This window comes from Aulonocara stuartgranti, assembly GCF_965226115.1.
Source record: "Aulonocara stuartgranti genome assembly, chromosome: 2".
NCBI lineage: Eukaryota > Metazoa > Chordata > Actinopteri > Cichliformes > Cichlidae > Aulonocara > Aulonocara stuartgranti.
The window spans coordinates 25203834-25218017 of record NC_138940.1 but is presented as its reverse complement, the minus strand read 5'-3'; positions in this window follow the sequence as shown (position 1 = coordinate 25218017).

The following is a 14184-nucleotide window of genomic DNA, read 5'->3' as shown; positions in this document are numbered from 1 at the left end:
ATCTACACTGTGGCCTTTTCTGCTCTGTAGAGGGTCCTGGACGAATGCCATATCAGAATCCGGGCTAACCCGGCAGATGCGTCTTATTTCAGGGTTTTAGACATCTACTGAAATTGAGGCACTGGGATGCACGCATACACGGGTCTGCAAGATTAATATTGTGCCAACTTATGTGCCAAGCCACTCAAATAAGTCCTTCCATGGTAATATCCACAATCAAGCTTTACAGACTTTGATCCTTAAGAGCTAGATAAGAACGCCATTTTCCCATAGAGACCCACCATGTTGAGTCAGAGGGAAAAGAAAGTAGCATGGAGGGAAAACTCTGGAAAGAAAGAGTCTGTTTTGGGACAGGAAGAATATTTTCTCAGATATGTTAATCGTGTCAGGGATATACTGCATACAGGGTGTGACTATGTGAAAACATTGTCTTTGATAGATCGATATGTCCCCTGGCACCCTGGTGACTACAGTGACCGAGGCACCGCTATGTCTGCAGTTCCCCTTCTCCCAAGAGACCTGCTACCATGTGTGTCTGTGTGAGTGCGTTCGTCTGTGTGTATTTGAGAACGTGTGGATGTTTGTGGACTCATAGGAACATCGCAAATTAAAGTTTGTCCCCCTCTGAAAAACTAGATCCACCTGACCTAAGGTTAAAAAAGCAAACGTGACCTTGAAAGATGTGTTTCACTCTGTTTAAAGGCCAAAGTAAATAAAACACATCTTTTCAAAAATATTTTCTGTTTGGTAATTCTGTCATAACCAAAAATGATCTATGTTTATCCCATAAATGTTTTTAGTCATAACTGTGTCAAATTATTTATTTATTTATTTATTTATTTATTTTTTATCTCCAGTGAGCAACAAAAAGATCAGTGTATCATTTCTCTTCTCTAAAAAGGATTTACATCTCTACATTACAAGATATAAATACCTCAGTTCTTGTGAAATTAACATAGCACCAGCAATGGACATATCATTTTTACAGCTTGTGGCTGCGCTCATGAGTTCAGACCAATCACTGCAAACCAAACTACTGAGCAATAAGATCACAGCTGATTGCATGCTTTAGGTGTGACAATTTAAAGAAAGAAAGGAGAACAAGGCCGGTCCAAGAAAAAGTTGGCAGTTCGTGAGAGCTCAGTGAAATGTTATCCCTCTGGATTTTTATCAGCGGGGTTGCTAACCGTCGACCTTCTGGTGTGTGACATGCACGTTAACCTTTATTCTCACGTTCTCACTATGTCCAGAGAAGCAGAGGTGGGACCAAGTCATTGTTTTGCAAGTCTCAAGTAAGTCTCAAGTCTTTATCCTCAAGTCTCAAGTCAAGTCTCAAGTAATGTCAGGCAAGTCAGAGTCGAGTCTCAAGTCACTGGTGTAAAAGTCCGAGTCAAGTCACAAGTCTGAAACTTTGAATTTCAAGTCCTTTCGAGTCTTTAAAAAAAAAAACAACGAAAAAATAATGTTGCAGTTATATGCTAAATGTAAATATTAGACCATGTAATTTTAAAATCTGTGTTTTTCTCAACACATGACAAAATAGTGAACTTAGAAAATATACACAAATTGTGAAATTGCACCTCTTTAAAATGCAGCTCAATTAAACCTAGCTCCAAGAATAATTTTCACCGACAGTTCTGAGATAAGCTGCATGTTATTCTTGGATGCGGTTGTAGGACTGGCTTTAAAATCGCATGACAAAAATATACACATTAAAAAAAACTGTATCACCAACGTAGCCTGGACAACATTTGCTAGTTAGATGAAGTCAGCTATCTCATCTTAGCATATTTATATGCATATTTATAATCATACGGTTCTTGGAGTGAGTGCACACACTCATGAAGTTTAGTAACTTCAGGTCACTGCAACAAGCCCAGGTACAGTTTACCGACGGATGGGTGCAGGACCTTGAAATGCACCGTGTAGAACGAAAGACCATCGTATGTATCATAAGTTTACCAGTCTCACAAATTGTCGTCATAAATACACATTCCTTAACCGTTTATTAATAGGACCTTTGAGCTCAACGGTAATTAATTAGTAGTGGAAATAATTTCTGGTAGCATCACAGAAATGTAGCAGTGACAACAATATTGTATGCTGTAATCGTACTGGGCAATTAGTGATACAAAAAACCTGTTTTATCCTGTGAATAAAAGTATATGTTTTTGTTAATGTACCATAATAACAGAAGCGAAACGCAATATTGTGTCAGGACAATTCACTATTTATGCACAATAAATAAAGGAGCATAGCGCGACAATTTCTGTTCAGCGCCAGACTTGCTTGTAACCTATATCACCAATTATGTTATGAAAATGACGTATTAAGTACTAAAAGACACTGACCTTCGTGTAAATGCTTGGAGCAGACTAACCTGTGAGCTGGAGTGTTCTGGGATGTTATATTTGATCTTTGAATGGCTGCAATCCAGGCCATCCGTCGCGTCTTTGTCACTTCGGAAACATGGCTTGAACAATTTCTCTTCAACGACATAATCCGATAACAACCGATCTCTTTACCCGTCGGCTTCCCGTGGCTGTCATGCGACCGGCTATTGCAGTTAATCATACAACAGCTTCTTGACATTTTTGTGTTTCTTTTTATCGCTGTGTAACTGATTTTAATTGAAAGCCTGCGTGCGCTAGTACCGCTTGCCACGAGTTCCCAGAATCCTTTGCGGTTCTACCCGTGAATGACGTCACATTTTCAATCTCTATATAATATGCATGTTAGATTTTATATTTGGGGTAAAATATCAAGTCTTTTCAAGTAAACCGGTTCAAGTCCAATTCAAGTCCCAAGTCATTGGTGTAAAAGTCCAAGTCAAGTCACAAGTCTTAGAACATTTTTTCAAGTCAAGTCTAAAGTCATAAAATTAATGACTCGAGTCTGACTCGAGTCCAAGTCATGTGACTCGAGTCCACACCTCTGCAGAGAAGTCTCACAACAAATAGAGAGAAGGATCACAAGCAGAAAAAAAATCAAAACTGTTTTCTTTTCTTTTCTTTTTTTCTTTTTTTAAACATTGGGCCTTTTACCTCTTTCAGCACCAACACTTTGTCATAACCAGTGGAGAATGTAAAAAATACAGCTTATGGATTGTTTTGCTGGATGGACACAAATCTGCCTGTAAGAGGTTATTAGTTAGACTCACAAGTGTATATAACCTAACCCTAGTTTGACAAAATGTAAACAGGAGATCAAACTGTGTGAAAGTTTCACACATTTAAGCACAGTAGCAGTGACATCACCAATTATTCACTTATTACTACTTATTATTTGTAACTATTAATATCACATAGTTGTCCAACATGGTAATTCTTGTGCTTTGAAAAAAGTGAAATGTGGTGTCTTGTTAAGTTTATTGCATTAAGTGTGTAACTGTGTTTATTTTAGACCTTCTAGTCCAGCTCAATATTTTAAAAAGAAATACAATTTTTAAAAAAAACACATGAGAACACTCAAATGCAGTAATCATTGAACAGAACACTAACGTGCAATTGATTCAAACTTTTTAGAAGCAGGAGGATTTTTTTGTCACTTAAAGTTGGTACAGTTAAGGCCACTATGGCCACAGAATCAATTAATTGATACATACATTTATACATAAATTTCTTCAGGTCAGTGTGGAAGCCAGGAATTTTATTGGTTACAGAGTTTTGGCTTGTATTTGTCGATCTTGGAAGCGAGATCCCGAATGTATCATTACAGGCTGCCTGAAGCATTTTCATGTTTGTTTTACTGTAAGCAAATTTGTAGTGGAGTACCATCGGCTCTAAAAATGGCTATTTCAATATAATCTGCATGCAAACAGAATTTCCAGTCTAGCATATTTACTTTACTGCACATCATGAACATCATTCCTGTTGATTGCACATTTGCATAGTTTGATCAAACCCTAAGCAGCTGCTGCAAGTATAAGGAGAGGAAACGGCATTGTCGGCATACATCCAGTATTGTGCTTCTAGTTTTCCACCTATCGTGAGATCCATCATCAATGGTTTTTAAATTCATCTATCTTTATGGGCATACAATTTTTAATTGAAATAAAATGCCAGAAATTATTCATACAAATGGAAGCTTTCCATATTAAGTATACACAATATTTGCAATACCTTGTATTTGTGTTTATTTAGTTACATACAAAAAGAAGTTTCAGCATTCAGAAATTAATAATTAAGCTAATGAAATGATGTTTTCAGCAGCACGGTGGTTAGGGTTAGCACTCTTGCCGCACAGCAAGAAGGTCCTGAGTTCAATTCCACCATCTTTCTGTGTGGAGTTTGCATGTTCTCCCCGTGTTTGCGTGGGTTCTCTCCGGGTACTCCGGCTTCCTCCCACCATCCAAAGACATGCAGCTTGTGGGGATAGGTTAATTGGATAATTCTAATTGCCACTAGGTGTGAATGTGCGAGTGAATGTGAGTGTGAATGGTTGTCTGTCCCCATGTGTTAGCCCCGCCTTTCGCCCTATGACAGCTGGGATAGGCTCCAGCGCCCCCCGTGACCCTGAAAAGGATAAGCGGAAGCGAATGGATGGATGGAAGAAAGCTAAATTTGGGCTAATACATAGTGATGAATTATTTAGAATATCATAGTACTGACGGGACTTTAAGTTTCATTCATACAAATTTTACTGTGAGTAATTTTTAAGATATTATTAGGACAGAGCTGATATCATTGATGCAAAGATTAGTCTGATATCATTTATGGTTTATGAGCACTCCGAAACACATAAAGCATAGAAGTACAACCCGTAGGTTGGGATAAACAATGCAAATTAATATGTGCTAATACACTCCCTCAGCGCATGCTATAAGCTTTCAGAGAGCTTGGTGCTCTTCTGTGAGTAGATATTAAACTATCCCTCCTTCTGCCCCACTCCCCATCTTTTTTTTCCTACTTCACGTACCTTAAATGATCATTTAAGATTTGTCTTTGACTGCGTTCAATCAATAAGCAACCACTTTTTTGTGCTGACTGCTTTATTTCTGTTTTCTTATTTACTTTTTTTCATGTAAACTGCAAATGACAATAAGTAAGCTCCCGATATCATGTGTCTTACAGTCCAACAGAGGACTAAATCAACACTGCACTCGTGAATAATGTGCACGAGCAGCTCTTTTGAACAGACTTGGCTACAAACTGCGTACATCTGCTTGTGGTTTTCGTTGATGAAAAATACATTCTGTCTATGGTTTACAGAGGGTCAGGATTGTTTTTTTAACTGAGGGAATGGGTGGCCACATATAAAATATGTTAACTGCTTAAAGCAAGCAGGGAGTGTTGTGCTACTTAATTTCAAGTGTCAGGCTCTTGTTTCAAGTTTGATTAATGTTTTTCCTGTTGCTGATAGTAGCTGGCCAAAAGGGATGCGGTAAAAGATTACCTTTTAAAATGTGCCTGACTTCCTGTCTTTTTCTTTCTCTGTTTCTTTCTTGCTTCCCTAATGGCTCAATTATCTGTTACTTGTTTCCAAGCAATCAATTTGACTGTGCTGTATTCTGTAAGCAACTGCCTCTTTGTTGCTAACTTTAAAGTGTCTCTTTTACTGGCTATGCTGCAGTTCTTAAGGTAACCCATATGGAAAAGATATATATAAATCTTATAAAGTTTTTATCTGTCTTGTATGAAACTTGTATGAAAAGCATACAAGAGTGAAAACACATATAAGATCCCTTGAAAAATTATATAATGAAACTTGTATGTTTTGTATACTTACTAAAAACATATATGATTTACTCATGAAAGTGGCCACTTTCATGAGTAAATCATGTAAGCTTTATATGATTTATATATGATTTACTCATGAAAGTGGCCACTTTCATGAGTAAATCATATATGTTTTTACTATTTCTTTTCCATATGGTAAGTGGCAGAGTGGTTGTGGTGTACGCTGAACTGACAGTCGTCAGCAACGTGAAAGCTTACATTTACCATGCATTTACCTTTGTGACTCTGTTGTACGACTGGCAGGCTGAACAACCTGTTTGAAAGCATGTCTGGAGAATTCACAGCTTTTAAATGGTACAAAAGAAACGAAAACAAAGACAGGAAAGCAAATGTTGTACTACGTAGTGTTCTAAAGTGTAAAGTCACAGTCAGTCTTGCCAGGCTCGTCACAACTAGACTGTATGATTGTCCCTCTGACACAACAGTATTCCCATAAGCATTCCCCAACTCATGAAACAAAGATGCTTGTCAGTTTGAACCCTAATATGGTGCTGCAGCCATGGATATGGTGTGATGCTGGTGAGCAGCTCTGGCTAACAAATGTTTCTAATGTCTGTGTGTTTACATGTTTGGCCCTATGGGCTCATGGTTAGTGTCCAGTGGTGAAGAAGTATGCAGTAGTACGCCATAACTGAGGGAGCACAGGATGTGAAATGGAAGCTATGAATTGTATTTAAAACACTTCTTGGGTCAGTAGTAAATAGTACGACATAGGCAGTACATTCCGTCAGGCACGTGTCAGCAGCTGTTACTTTATCAAGTAAATGGACACACACCATGTTCTGTGCTGCGTACATTTCCCTGAAGTTCGTCACAGTGTAATGATATATCATTCAAGAAATATTCTACGAATGCTAAAAAGCCCTTTTTTTCCAGTGTTTTTTTAATCAAAGCAAACACAAATTAAGATTGAATGTGGATAAAATGGAAAATACAATAATTACCCTATTAATGTATTAGAGAAAGTGGACTAAAAATGGGTGGAAGAACTTCATTATATATGTACTTTATAACACCAGTTCAAATGCAATGATCTTGAAAAACCTGCTTACCCAGGCATTTTCCACTTCATATCTGGATCACGTCCAATAAGGAGAGACAGTTCCTGTCAACATGAACCTCTCCTAATAAAAATCTGTAGGGGCAGGGAGTGAAACCAGAGTAAATCCTGCCGGCCAAACTTTCATCACAAGCCTCTGTAGTTATTCACCTCGACCTTATTGAGGGCACTGATAGCAGGGGAAATTCATCCTGCTCCAAACTCGTCTAAGGATGAGCAGTCAACCTTAGACAGTAACTTTGCTTAATATTATAGAGAGCACACGCTGTATATAATGGGACAAACTGAAAAATGATAGCCTTGTGTGTGCGTGTGTGTGTGTGTGTGTGTGTGTGTGTGTAGGTGTGTGTGTGTGTGTGTGCGTGCACGCGCGCATGACGTTAGAGGTGGGTGAAACAAACTCACTCATCTGTTACAACAGCGAAGGAGAAGGTAGCCAGACAAGAAGAGTTATCATCCTAAAGCAGAGGTGAGAGGTGGTCCAGAGAATGACATGGCGTGGTAGAAAAGTTTGCAAGAGCGTGTGGATGTCCTAAACTGTACAGCAAAGTCACCTGCTTCAGATGTTACCAACTGTAGTCATTTTTCTCTCTTCTCTTTCCTGTCACCACCCAGCTGCTGCAGTTGGGGGGTGACAATCGCTGAGCCTGGATCTGTGGTCTTTTCCTCTTAAAAGGGAGTTTTCCTCCACACTATTACCAAGTGATTACCTATACCAGTCCCATCCCACTAATACTGCAGGATTTTTTACCTTAAAATGTCAAACATTATTGGATAATATTATCTGATAGTATTTGAAAGAAAATGATAATTTTCCATACTGGTCAGGCTGTAATGTAAAGTCCTTTCAGGCAGCTATTGTGAATTGGTGCTATTTAAAACCTAAATGAGATTACTAGTAGGTTCAGAAGGCAATTATCACGTGATTTAATGATACGTGAATTCTTTATCACGTGACATATAACAAGAACAAAGTGAATTAAAGATATGGGTAAACAACATACAATCAATGATTTAAAAAAAATATGAGCAGGCTTTGGAGAAAACTAGACAGCTTATTTTTCAGGCAGACCCTCCCTTCTTTTCACCAGGACAACAACAAACCACATTCTGTACATGTTCCAACAGCATGTCTATGCAGTCAAAGAGTCTGGGTCCTAAACTGGCCTACTTTCAGTCCCATCTGTCATTCACCTAAAATATTTGTGCATTATTCAAAATACAACAAATATATGTAAAGCACTACATGGGAGAAATATTTTCTTTATTTGACATGTTGTCTTATCAGTTATGTGTGTTGCATATTTAATACAGCGTTTAAAATATTTGCAAATTTTTTACATGCTGTATTTATTTACAAAGCATCTCAGTGTTTTTGGGAACAGGTTGTACTTCTTTATTATAAAAACTACTCGGATAAGTTTAGAGGGAGATAATGTGCTGCATCAAAGTTCTTACAGGACCTGAACAGGACAATGAGCCTATTATCTGTAGTGGGGCAGTAACTATATTACAAGGCTACAACAACAGGTCTGTAAAATCAAATGGTAGCTTATTTGAATATGCTTTGAAGGTCATTTTCAGGAAAAGGAGTTGTTGGGAGCCAAGATTGGTCAGTGGTCTAGGATGCTTAGGTGTGTGTGTGTGTGTGTGTGTGTGTGTGTGTGTGTGTGTTCTTCCTGAGAATCCTCAGGGCTGTACAGTAAAACGCTTCATTTCTGTAGCGCGCTGCTGAGGTTTAGAAAATTGATGCGCATTCTCTTTGCTGTTGCTCCTCACCTTTAGCGCTGCCTCGGGGCTTGGAATGTGTTGAAAACTGGGGCTTTCAGAAAGCAGCTGAAAAGAAAAAAAAAAGGGGGGGGGGGGGAGCAGCTGTGTGGGAACCTGTCTGAATACTGTGAAAAATACCTAAACATGAGCTGGATAAATTCAAAACATAAGGTTTCTGATTTTTATAGACCTGTTCTCCAAGTGTTTTGATCACACCTCATTTGTGCTTTGCTCACAAAGTGAATGACGCTGGCTAGCTTTTGTTTGTTTTCGTAGTAGTTTATTGAACAAGAATCACGGCATCAAGCCATGTTCATTATATTTGTATTTATTATAGTATGTTTTGTACACAGGACTTCTAGACACTGCTCATTTGTCTACAGTTGGGTTTTTAATGATATTACAATATATAAGAATAATGACAAAAATAATGGCTAAAACTAATTATACATACTTAAACAATTATCACATGACAACGATCTTTATGGAGTGTGATGAGAGGACATATTGCAGGGCACACGGCACACAAAGGGAACAAATAGTAGCCTTTAATATGGCAAAAACTTTTTAAAAAGAGCAGTACCAAGTAATAGGAAGAGCTTGAGATTGATGTGTAGACACCAAGGACTATACACAGGGACTGATTGGGGATAGGAAGCATGAGGGAAATGAGACACAAAGTAAAAACTGAAACAAGGTGCGAGAAAGGGGAACAACCAAAAACACACATATTGACTCCAGTCTCATGACCACTAAAACTAATATGATGTGTGTGTGTGTGTGTGTGTGTGTGTGTGTGTGTGTGTGTGTGTGTGTGTGTGTGTGTGTGTGTGTGTGTGTGTGTGTGAGTCGTAGAGAGTTGTGTGTCACAGGTGAGCAACATAAATATGCTGCGTAGCTGAAATAACTGTTGATTTCCTTGTTTATGCTATTGTGAGCGGTTACAGGTCACTGACAGCGGACAGCAACATGGATTTCAACATTTTTATTTTAACTGTTATTTCTCAATCTGGGAATGTTATCTAGGGGCAGAAGGCTAGTGGGAATCACTTTAAGCAGGAGGCCGTAAGTAATTCATTAAATCTGATTTATGAAAGAGGCTATTCATGAAGTCACTTGTCATTATAAGCTGGTTAACATTAATTATCTGTTGCTAAAAGAAAATGCTTATAAGCCTTACATATATTGTGATATATAGAGAGATCATTTTTGCATACTGCTTTTATTTACAAAGCATCTTAGCGTTTTTGGGAACAGGGTTGTACTTCTTTACTATAAAAGTGACTCGGTTTAGAGGGAACATGCGCTGCATCAAAGTTCTTAGATAAAGCCTCTTGTGGTTTTCTTTTTTTGATCCTAATGAGCTCTTATAATTTCACATGAGTATTAGGTGGAGCGTAGAGTGTAAACTTGTTAATTATAAGTCCCTAAAGATTGCTTGAATGTAACCCTGGGAATACTTAAAAAGGAAGAACAATTCAGTGCTTGTTTTGGCACAGCTGTTCTTGTTTTGAACTTGTGCTAAACTCATGCTTGTGGGGGGAAGGAAACCTTGCAATATTATTTACCATGCAGATTATGTATGCAAACATTTCTTCCTTTTCCTCGTTGTCCTGCAACAATCCAGTCGTTAGCCGTTTCTTTGTTTGCCCTTGTTTGAACTCTCTGATATTTGCCAGTGAAATGCAGGGTAGTTAATATGTTAGTGATCTAATCAGAGAAATCCAGAGCACAAAAGTCTCCACAAAAGTATGGCTACAGTCAAGCAGCACTATATGTACCTATAAAAAAAATCACCCATTATTATTGTCTGTGTTAGTTCAAATCTTCCTTCTCACTGTTCATTTCAGGGCTCTGGGACATAAAGGTCATTACAGGACATTCACTGTATGTGAACTGAAGCCATAAATGTGACATAGAGGACACTTTACATTATGCTCCCCGTGGTTTGCTGTCATTACCAAGCAGATTGATGGAGATATTCTTTCTCCTCTTCTCTCCTATTCTACCTGTTGTAAGGCTGCTGATGAAAAAAAAAAACTATCATGAAGCTAAGCGTTGTCTTTCACTGCCCACCTCTGGCTGAAGATGGGAACACCATGCTGATGGTTTTTACTGTACAGCCAAATAGTAAATCAGTAAGAGAGTGCCCTCTTGTGGAGCTGTTTAAGAAGTGCCAAATTTACAAAAACCCTCCATCATTAAAAAAAAAAAAAGCTTTTATAAGTTATGATGTATATTTAAAAAAGAACTTTTGAAAGCAGAAATAGAAAAACAGAGATATCTGCTTGCTTAGACTCCCGCCTTTTTATAGTTCTCCAAATAATGCATTTTAGCCCAGAGAGCACTGTGGTCAGTGGAGAGGAGGTCAACCATAGTCACACTGCAAACTGAAGTCTACCTGGTCCCCTAATAATACTGTATAATTACAGCATGATTTTTTTGCTTCCCTCTAAATGAGCTTAAGGTACAATAGAACTCTGTTACATAAAATATTAGTGCTTAGTTTTTGCTCAGTACTCATTGTCATATGATAAATATTTAGAGAGAGGAAAAAATGACACCAAAATCTGAAAATGATCAATCTGATTTGTCTTTGAAAATACGACCACACTTTCTTTTCATTTTTTTCACATTTGGAATGAAAAGTTGTCAAATATTAAAAATAAACAAATAGTGGAAACACTTCTTCTCACATCTCATGGCTAATGTGATAACTTAGTAAAGTCTTAGCAGTCTCAAGTCAGCTAACGGTTCAGGCTTGTGTGAAAGATTGGCAGTGAAACATTAAACAAATGAAGAATATTGTTCTGGATTTCATCATCTCAGGAGCACAATGTGATTAAAGGATTCAGAGAATATCAAAAAATCTTTGTATACTACCAGTAATCACGGCTAACCAATTGTGAATGGCTGAAATAGTGTCTTAGAACTCTAGAGCTTGGAGGAGGAAAACTCTTGTGACCTTATTATTGGATCACACTGTGGACCAGCACCATCCAGCCGGTCATCAGCTCATTTGAAGGAAGATTTACTGAAATACAGATACAGATCTGGTAAGTAGACTCCAGTGAAGCTCCATATCAGAGTGGAGAGAAACAATGTTAGGAAGTAGGAAGGTTCTCCTTGAGTCTAGATGCTGGTGGTGGTCAGGAGGAGATGGATTGGACAAATGAGAGTGTAGCAGGCAGAATGACAGAAAAGCAGTGAGATTTAAAGGATGTGCAACAGAGGTGGGCAAGAAAATGAATATGATAACAACAGAACTGAGTTGTGCAGTAGTAGCTCAAACACAGATGGCAGATGAATGAACACAACTCGTCCTTATTGATCTTAGGCATGAGTTTCATGAGTGAAAGTGTGTTCCTGCACATAGCATGGGTGACTTGCACATCTCTCAAAGTCTTTATATTGCTGAAGGGCATATTCAGGTTTCTGAACAACATAGCATGCTGCCATTGACGGCCTCTTTTTAAGAGCACGCTTTCCTTATATCAGAAAGTCAATGCCAAACCACAAAAACAGTTGATGTACTAAAGTGGCCTGTCATCCACTAAAAAGACAAAATGGAAAACACTTGGCTTTCAAAACTGAACAAGTGGTGATGCAAGTGGGAAACATGCCTCTGCCTCTTTCTTGCTGCCATCAAATTAAGAATAAGCATATTAAAAATAATCAAATGAAATAAGATCAAATGTTCTCTGTTTTGACATTTGGTGATAAATGCAGTATTTAGAAATGCACATGGTTTGAATTGACTTAATATGACAGATTTACGGTAATGACATCACAGTTGCACAATAAGCGCCATGTGCTCCTAACATTAGAGTCAATTTTCTTGCAAAGACACACTTGGGGAAATGAAAGAAATATGAGTGCCGCTAAGAGACTAGACTGTGTGTAGTGTGCATGTTCACTCTGTGTGGCACCAACATTGTTCACTTAGATCTTCATCACCGTTTATATTAACACACTCTGGGAAGTACCAAACTACTTGAAATGAAGTCTCTTTTGTGGGTGTATTTTAGACTTCTGTTTCCTGTGATGTCCCTTGTGAAACATTTATTTGACTAGGCTTGATGTAATTAGTAAACATAGTATTTCCCAATCAGTGGATTCCAATAAGCTTGTAAAAGGACTGAAAAGACACTTTTCATTATGCTCACCCTGGATTTGTGGTTTCCAGGCATTTGGTGGAAAGTTTATTTCTATTGTGCTCTTTTCTGCCGTCCCTGTATTTGTAATTCAGCTGGTACAGAACAGGTCACTTCCCAGCATTGGCAAAAATAAGCAATAATAAAAAAAAATATCAGTATCAGGAAGGCTTTCACTGTAAATCGGATAGCTCAGGATTGATGTAAAGACAACTTTATTAGTGACTTTTAATATTTACTTTGAATTATTTTTTTTTATTTGTGCTTCACCAAATGGAAACTTGTGCATTATATAAATAAATACTTGATTATGATCAGGTGCTTTATTTTTTAATTTGCTGACTAAAGTTTCAGCTGATTAATACAAAACCTATTCTTATATCATTTATATTATAACAAATATATGGACCTTTACAATTTAATGCACTCTGTTTTCTGGTCTTACTGACCATTCAGAGCACTTTGATTACAAATCACATTTAAGGGAAATTATACTGTACACAGCCTTCATTCACACCACATTCATTCTAATTCAGAATGATAATCACTGGTTAGCCTAACATCCATGTCTCTGGACTAAGAATGTCAATGAAATATGGATGGGTTTTATGCATCCATTCCTTTTATCCATCCAGAAAGACACACAGGCACAGGGAGAACATACAAACCACGCAGAAAGGCAAAATAGGAGCTTTCTTGTGAGGTGACAAGGCACTGTTGACGAGTATCAATGGCTTTTGCACAGCTGAACTCTCAAATGTGCATTCATCTTTGTTATGATGGCTTTATGCAGCCCAACCAGATGACGTTATCCATCTGCTTCTTCTGCTTATGGATGTTCTTGCTTACAGTCTGAATCCATTCTTCACCTTCTTAGTCACCCGAGGAAGATATTCTCTTTTCCTTTTATGTCGCATTAATGCGATATACAGTTCGTGCCTCCGGCTCAGGAGGCAGAGCAGCTCACCCGCTAATTGAAAGGTTGGTGGTTCGATCCCTGGCTGCTCCAGTCTACATGCCAAAGTATCATTGGCAAGATACTGAACCTCAAGTTGCTCTAGATGCGTTCATAGGAATGTCATTGTTAGATAGACATGTTGCATAAAGTGCTTTGAGTGCTCCAGCAGAAAACCGCTATATTAAAACCAGTTCTTTAACCATCTACTACTCCTACAGGTTTAAATTAAAACGTTTTTTAAGACCACAGTTTTCAAAGACACACTACTCTGTCGAAAAGCATTTGTGGCCAAGATCCCTCCTGAAACGCTGAGGTCACTTGGATCCATTCCTCCTACCATTGCTAAATCTCAATCAAACTGGCCTGCTCGAGACTTAACTGATCAAGTGAGCTGCTGTGAGCATGCTCTTTGCCATCTAAGAGCACTTCACGGTTGTCAAAAAACAGAAACTTACTTGAGCACTGTGACATAAACCCAATGAAGACAACATTATGGTAAACAAA